Source organism: Gekko japonicus, unplaced genomic scaffold (genome assembly GCF_001447785.1).
Source record: "Gekko japonicus isolate JY-2015 unplaced genomic scaffold, Gekko_japonicus_V1.1 scaffold812, whole genome shotgun sequence".
In the NCBI taxonomy this organism is placed as follows: Eukaryota; Metazoa; Chordata; class Lepidosauria; order Squamata; family Gekkonidae; genus Gekko; species Gekko japonicus.
The window spans coordinates 72106-80699 of record NW_015176474.1 but is presented as its reverse complement, the minus strand read 5'-3'; positions in this window follow the sequence as shown (position 1 = coordinate 80699).

Sequence of the window (8594 nt, the reverse complement as noted above, 5' to 3'; positions counted from 1 at the left end):
ATTTAAGAGAGATAATAAAACCAGGAAAACAGAATGGATGGTAAATACAGAGGAGAGGAAAGGAAACCTAAGGACTTCCAAAGATCGTAGACATGTTGACATATTACTACAGAAAAATAGACTTCAGATGCTCAGAAGAAAGAACAAACCATATAAGAAGATAGTAAAGATCAGTCTACTCTGGATTCAAGATGGAAAGCGACCTAAAACCTGCTTATTTATGTATTTATTTTTGTTAGAGGTAGAGGGGTTAAGATAATGAGAAGGAAAAAAAGGTGGATGAATTATGTTTAAATATTGGAATATTGGGGTAGAAAATTAATATTTTGGGGGGGTTGAATATGATCATGAGCAATAATAGGAATTGGTTAGCTAAGATGGTGTAAGTTAAAATGAATCTAAAAAGTTATTATTCATAAATTTAGACAATAATGAAATATTTAATTGTAAAAAATTAAAAGGTATCATAATAATATTTAAAAATGAAATTGTAAGCCAAGAAGGGAAATTATTAAAGTAATAGGAGAGGTATTGAAAGGTTGTAGCTAAATTTGGGTTTTATGTTTTCTGTTTTGATGTATTGGAAAGTTTAATTGATTTAATAATTTATTTATTCAACTGATTGCATTGGTATGCCAGGGACTTAGTATGATTTGGAATTGTATGGTAAAGTGACAAGGTGATGAAAATGTTGATACTGAATATTTCGATCAAGTTTAAATACACGGTGATATTTGAGGAAGAAAATTATTTTCATTTTGGGGTGGTAGTATAAGTAGGTTTTAAATTAATGCAGATAATGGCTTAGAGTGTGCATATGGAATACAGCCTCCGACTTTAGAGATATGGATGAGAATTTGGTAGCTTATAGCTGGTAGATGAGAAATAATACTAATAATTAAAAATAATAATAAAAGTGATAAGGACTGAATCATTAAGAAAAGGGCTATAAAAGGGAAAAATACAATAAAAATGTAATATTAAAATGTGTTCCTATATTGAATGTAGGAAAAGACATAGGAGATTGGATAGGAGTCAGAACAGCATAAGAACTGCATAAGGAGAAGAACAGGAGCTTATTAAGGATTTACACCACTGATATGAATTGTCAAAGTAGTTTTGAATGACTGAAAATAATGCCTTAAAAGGTATAGGAAAATAAGTTGTGCAACATAGATTTGATATTGAGACGGATGATAAGAACAAAATATATATTGTAGGCGTGTTGTTTGAGATATTCTGTGTTGCTAGAATGGATAAATGTTGTTAGGGGATTTTGTATGCTTGTAACTTTTCATGGAATTGGAATAATTGTTCAATATAGGCTTATAAAAACCAATAAATATATTATTAAAAAAGAAAAGAAAAGAAAACCCTACAGGATAGAAAAGGAAGAGGGGGGATGGGACTATCCAATTGGAAGCTGTACTACCAAGCATCAGCCTTAACCTGGATAAAAGAATGGTTACCCTTGGATAATACGAGAATGTTAAGTTTAGAAAGATATGACTTAAGTATGGGTTGGCATGTTAAAAATATTTGTTAATGTTTCTTTGTTTTGGAAGACTCAAAAGAACCACACCAAACACAGTCAAGTTTAAATGGTGTTTATCTAACTATTTACTGGTGAATAATTAAACAACAGTTTGTATATATCTAGAGTTATTTTCAACAGACCAACATAGAGCTATTACAGTTAAGCTCTCAGAAAAAACCAACTGACAGTGAGTAGCAAAATAACTGTCACTCTCAGAATCTCAGTGTACGACTAAGACAGACGCGACAGCCAATCAGACTTCAAGTTGTCTCACACAGATAAGATTGACAGAGCCCCACAGTACACGCCCACATCTCTCATGCTTGAATCTTCAAATTGTCTGCTGGTGTAACCTAACTTTACAAATATAAACTTATCTCTGCACTTGTGCCTCTACATTTATAATCTGACAGGGAGAGGGGGGAAAGAATGGATCCCAGGTGCTTCTGCCTGTCAGAGGGGCTGGTGCAGACTTCCAGTGATATCAGGGGGTGTGGCATATGCTAATAAGTTATGCTAATGAGTTCCTGCAGCACTTTTTCTACAATTTGGAAGCATTTATAAAACCCTCTCTCCAAAACCCATGTGATAGAACAAGTTATGATATACTGCTAGATTTAATAATGAATTAAAATCAGATGAAGTACTAATATCCCTATATAAAATCAAGTTAACATGGTGGGGAAAAGTACAACTTCAATCTAGACATGCTAAAGACATAAAGATAGGCTTTCAAGAAACCAATACTTTATTAGATAAGATATGGTTATCAACAAATGATAAAATGGTGCAAAAATTGTATAAATTTTTGTTAGATTATATGCAAGATCATGTAGTAAGCCCGGTTATGGTGACTTGGATGAAAGATATAGGTCATACTATAGATATTGATAAATGGGCAGAAACATGGAAAGCGGCTAAATATATGAGAGCCATAACTTATATAGAAAATATCTATAAAGTTTTCCACAGTTGGTATTGGTCGCCAGACAGAGTAGCGAAATGCAACCCATCTTTAAATAAGGAATGCTGGAAATGTAAAATAAATGTAGGATCATTCTTTCATATGTGGTGGTGATGCAGTAGAGTACAGAAGTATTGGAAAATGATACAGAAAATAATATCTGAAATTATGAATACAAAGTTGGAATTATCTCCAGAAATAGCCTTATTAAATATTATACTGGTTTAAACTAAAGGATAAATACCTGATAATTTATATATTAACATCTGCCAGGATTGTATTAGCCAAATATTGGAAACAAAAGGAACTTCCCACTAAAGATGAGGTAATTAATAAAATATTAGAGATAGCAGAAATGGAGAAACTGAGCTTAACTCTACAAGGTAAAGATGACAGTATTTTAAGGGGAAGATGGCCAAGTTTTTATAATTGGTTGAATATGGAAAATGTAGACGCAGATATGTAAGAGATGTAAATATTTGGAATGTAATGAATTTGTTTAAACTGATAAATAAAAACATTGTAACAAAAAAAAAGCATCTCTGCACTGGCTTCTGCATTAATCTCTAAGCAAGCAGGAGGGTTGTCCCAGCTGATTAGGTCTTGGTATAAAGGGTTAGCCAAACCTCTCTTTGGATGCTTGTCTTTGGCTGCAGAGCTGGAAAAGGGTTCCCAAGTACTTACCGTGATCCAGCAGGGGAAACATGCTCCCCGGCCGGACCATTTCTCCCTGTAACGCACCATGCCGTCGCCAGGAAGTGACGCTGGCCGATGCTCTAGCAATGGGACTGAAAACTCGATGGTACCATAGAGTTTCCAGCCCCATTGCCAGAGTGTCGCCCGGCGTTACTTCCTGGCGATGGCATGGTGCGGCGCATCTGTTGTCTCCACAGGAATGATCCTGCGAGGACGTCTGTGTCCCCCGCTGAATCACGGTAAGTACTTGGGAAGCCTGAAAGGTGTGGAGCTTTCCAGTTGAAAAATAGCATATGAATTGTATTCATAAAAACCCATGTTGGGAAAATTCCCTTTGATTTTAGGAAGGCTTTCTCTTGGATTAATAATGAGGGAACAACTAGATTGTCAAAAGTCAGTAATATTTTGCAAGCCTGGTGGGAGTGATTAAGGAGCTTGACTGATTTCAGCTTAAAAGGGCTCATTCTGCTGCCAAACAAAGTTCTCAGGTGCTGCTCAGCATGAGATTTGGTATTCCAAAAAGGCATGTAGCCACTGAATTGTCAAATGCTCAAGAAAACCTTGTGAGGCCGGAGAACTAAATAACAGAAGCCTCCTCTGCTATCAAACCAGGAAGAGCTGGGATGACTTTCGCGGTCTTACAATACTCCCCCTCTGGAGTGTCTGTGCAGCTGTTGTCCACTCAGTAATCCTGATTTTTAAAGGGCTCCTGTAGTTAATCTTAGCCATCATGTGAATTAGGGAGCCAAGCTTTGAAAGCACCAGTTGTAGCTGTTGAAAAATACTTCCCACTGTTTGGGGGTCAGGAAAGAAAGTTCACTTAGCGTATTGCCAGCAAGACTAGCATTTTCTGCATCTTCCTTCAGTGAGGGGGGTTGGGTCTTTACTTTGATTTGCAGCAAGCAGAGTATTGCTTGGGGGGACCTCAGAGATGGTAGGCAAAGCTGGAAAAGGTCGGTATGTTCTACTATACGTGAAGTTAGCAGGGGTCTCCGATCCTGCTTTGCTTAGGAGAAGGAGAGGAGATAAGATCACCTGGCCCGTGTGGGTGCTTTCGAACCCCCACTGCCTTATGCACTTTGTTTTGAATTTGTTTCTAACGCAAATGCTCCTCCTAAGATAAATAAATGCAGCTCTGTTGGCAAAGGAGGAGAAAAGAATGCAAGCAATACAAGCAGCTTACTCAGAAATCCAGGCATCAGTGTTGTTTGAAGTTCTGTAGCTTGTTCTGATGCAGTCTTTAGCCTTGAAATCCAGATCTAGCTCTTGGTGATCAAGTTCAATATGGCAGTCCAAATGGAAAGCTGAAGTTGGTGGAGCACTAGGTAGGCAGCAGAAGAGAGGTTTTCTAAACAGAGGCTACATGCAGCTGGATATGGTGCTGAGCTCCTTCTATGCTGTTTTTGAATGAGCTTGCTAGTGAGCTTGTTGATATTTCCAATGCCAGCAAGTCTGTGAATCCCACATAAGCAGCTCTGGACTCTTGCTCTTTTCTACTGCTACAGACATACTAACACTGCTACCCACTTGATCTATCTTCATGAAATACATCTTCATCATGTAATAAGCAGCTTCTTACAGCAAAAGGCAAAGGATGAGATAGCTTGTCCTCAGATGCTTCCTGGATGGTAATGTTTATCCACAGTATCTACACAATGGTTGTTAAAAATGTTGTAAGAAGGAGCTCGGAAAACAAGCGTCCATCATCTTCCCCTGCAGATACTTATAGAAACTGTTGATGGCAAGTGCCATCTTAGAAGAAGGATTCCCCTTTCTCCCACACATAGGATGATGCACTAAAATGTAATACATAAATAAAAATGATGCATACCGTGCCAACTTTGCTCTCATATAGGTCCTAGCAACACCACCAGTGGTCCCAGCAACATCAGCCATACCATCTCAGGTTCAAATTCCTGCTCATCCTCTAATGTGATTTATGCCATCATGTGTCAACAATGCCCTTCCACCCTCTGCACTGGACAAGCAGGCCTATCCCTTTGACAAAGAATTAAGTCTGACATTAAGAACCACAACTTTCAAAAACCAGTGGGGGGAACATTTTAATCTTCCAGGACACTCAGTTGCTAACCTAAAAGTAGCAGTTCTCTTACAAAGGAATTTCAAAGGGAGATTAGAAAGACTGCTGCATTGCAGTTGATAATGAAGCTCAAGACAATGCATCCACTTCGACTTAATTGAGACCTAGGTTTCCTGTCTCATTACCAGCGCTGATTTCACCATGCCTATTATCCCTCTACATATTTCACCTAAATCCAATCATGCCTGCTGTTGTCATTCACCTGCTATTGTCATTCACCTGCTAATGTCATTCGGCATCTGAAATCACTCCACTTTCCAATAAATAGGACAGATGGACTCCCATTCTAGCTGTATCTGAAGAAGTGAGAAGTGACTCATGAAGGCTCATATCATGCCACATATTAGTCTTTAAGGTTCTACTGGACTCTTGCTCTTTTCTACTGCTACAGACATACTAACACTGCTACCCATCTTGATCTATCTTCATGAAATACACGTTCATCATGTAATAATAACAGCAACAACAAAATCTAGAGTCAGAACTATGTTTTACCCACATGCACATTTAATTGACTGGTTAATCCTCTGAGCTTCAGTCAGCCAGCTGATCCATTGCAATTACAATTTAGTTTCAAAACATACTGCCTCAGCATAAAGCCTAAATCCGTCCTGCCCCTGAAACCAGCTATAGTTAAGGGCTACTTCACACATGACCAACATTTTTTTTTAAAATTCTAGCATAAGCTTTTGTGTACTGAAAGCCAATGCTTGAGCTGAGTCCTCATTTGCAGGCATGTATATATTTATTGTTCATTTTTATTTTATTTATATATTTATATTATTTACAGTCCATCTTTCTCAATGAGACTCAAGGTGGATTACACAGTGCAAGTCAACATAATCAACAGGATGGGACTTCTAATAAACCATGCAATAAAACAATCAGAAATCTGAAACAAACATAAGCATTAACATGATACATTAAATGATGCAGAAATTACAGAATAGGAGCATACTTACAGCGATACAATATGTACTTGATTTTGCCCATTTGGAGGGTGGGGCCTGCAGAAGACCCTACTTAGGTGTGTGAAGCTGTTGTGATGGAGCATAGGGAGAGAGGCAATCCTGCTGCAGATATGGGGGACCAAGGCCATGGAGGTCATTGTATGTGACAGCCAACACCTTGAGTCTGGTGACTGATGGGCAGCCAATGGAGTGATTGCAGAAAGGTAGTAATATGCATGCTCCACCTAGCTCCCGATAATAACCAAGCTGTGGCATTCTGTACCAAATGGAGTCTGAGTTGACTATGTAGAGTGCATTGCAGTAGTCGAGTCTTGACATTACCAGGTGGCCTGATTGGCTGTGTCAAGGTAGAGGGCCATCTTGTAGCTGGACTGAGTTGGAAGAAAGTATTCTTTGCAGCTGCATTAGCTTGGTTCTCCAGCAGCCATACAGGATCTAGTATGATCCAACTCCTAGCCGAGTCAGCATGAGTCAGCTGAACCCCAACAACATTGGGAAGCACGGGATCCTTGAAGATTTCTGCCTTCCCAGACAACATCACTTCCATCTTGTCTAGGTTCCGTTTCAATTTGTTCACTTTAAGCCATTTAACCACAGCAGGAAGGCAGCGACTCGAGACTTCTATGACATCACCAGGGGATTAGAATAGAGAGATACAGAACAGGGTGTTGTCAGCACACTGATGACTTCCAGTTCCAGAGTTATGAATGCCTTCTCTTAAAGGCTTTTACATAGAGGCTGAATAACAAAACTGTGCTTTGTGGAACCCCACAAGAGAATTCCCACACTGAAGAGAGCTGGCCTCCAGTGGCAACCCTTTGAGCCCATGAAGAATGATTTAAACCAATCCAAGGTACATCCCTGATACCCACTTCTGCCTCCAAATGAATCGGCAGGATGGCATGATTACCTGTATCAAAAGCTGCAGATAGATCCAGTAGGAGCAAGAAAGAAGCATGGCCTTAGTCTACATTCATACGGTGGTCATCAACTAAAGCCACCAGAGCTGTCTGTGTCCCATAGCCCAATCTGAAACCAGACTGAAAAGGGTCCAGGGCAGATGAGTTATCCAAGAAGATCTGGGGTCCACTACTAGTCTCTCAATCTCTTTTCCTAGAAAAGGCAGCTTAGAGACTGGGCAATAATTGGACACATCCTTTTCCTGGTAGGGATGGTTTTTTAAGTAGTGGGTGGATAACTGCCTCTTTGAGTAGTTGAGAGAAGGTGCACTGAATTAGTGACTGATTTAGAATAGACATCAAGGGCTCATTAATGTAGTCCTTACATGATCTTATGCGCAAGTGGTGGCCTTCAAAGATCCCAGGATCCTGTCAGTATCCATCATGGTAACTGGGTCAAAATGACCCATAAGCAAACTAAATGAAGTATTAAGAGTTACTTCTTCCTAGCCAATATTACAGCCTACATCCAGAACAGAGTGTATTTCTGCTATTTCATCAGTTAAAAAAACTTGGCAAAGGTGTCGCAGTGAACTGTCTGTTCCTAAGACAGTCAAGTCTCCGATTTAGCAGTCAACAAATGTTGAGATATCTTAAACAACTGGGGTGGTTGTTGTGAACTAGCGAATGCAATCATCACAGAGAAATAACTTTTGTTTGCTGCTTCCAATGGGCTCTAAAGCATGCCCTGTTGGATTCAGAGCAACTTTTCTGCCAGCTTCTTTCTACATGTCTTCCAGCCCTCTTTAGGTCATCCAGATCTACAGTAAATGGCACTGGACTGCTGCACACATAAAACATCCAGCCCCAGTTAAAGATTGCCCCCAGCCCCACTGATAACCACCTATCCAAAGAGAAACCACACAGCAGTTCAGGGCTGCAGAGATGATGTGCTGATGTCAGCACTAGCCAACAGGTGGTGTTTCTATATCAGTATTGGTCTTGGTATCCAAGTAAGTAACTCATGTCTCTTTCCTTTCCATTAGTAGAGAGGACCTTCTACACTCACGAGAAATGGCCCAGGCCTGAGTTTTTACCTCAGGCCAAGAGCCCCCGTGCTCTCACCCTTTGGCTCTGGCCTCTGGCATAGGCCTCCTTGTAAATATGCAGCAGCTCCATACCTATTAAAAACATAGGGAAACAGCCAGTAGGAGTGGCTTGCTACTCAGCCTCCTGTCTCAGGACAAAATGAAATTATATAAACTTGTGAAGAAAAATAACTTCATTATAGACATAGTATCTGGTAAGTACCCACCTCAAGCATCTAACAAAGTGGAAAGTTCACGAAAGCTTGTGCTAAAATAAACATTTGTTTGTGTTTGAAGTACCAAAAGATTCCTGTTTGTTTTCACATATGAGGTGTTTC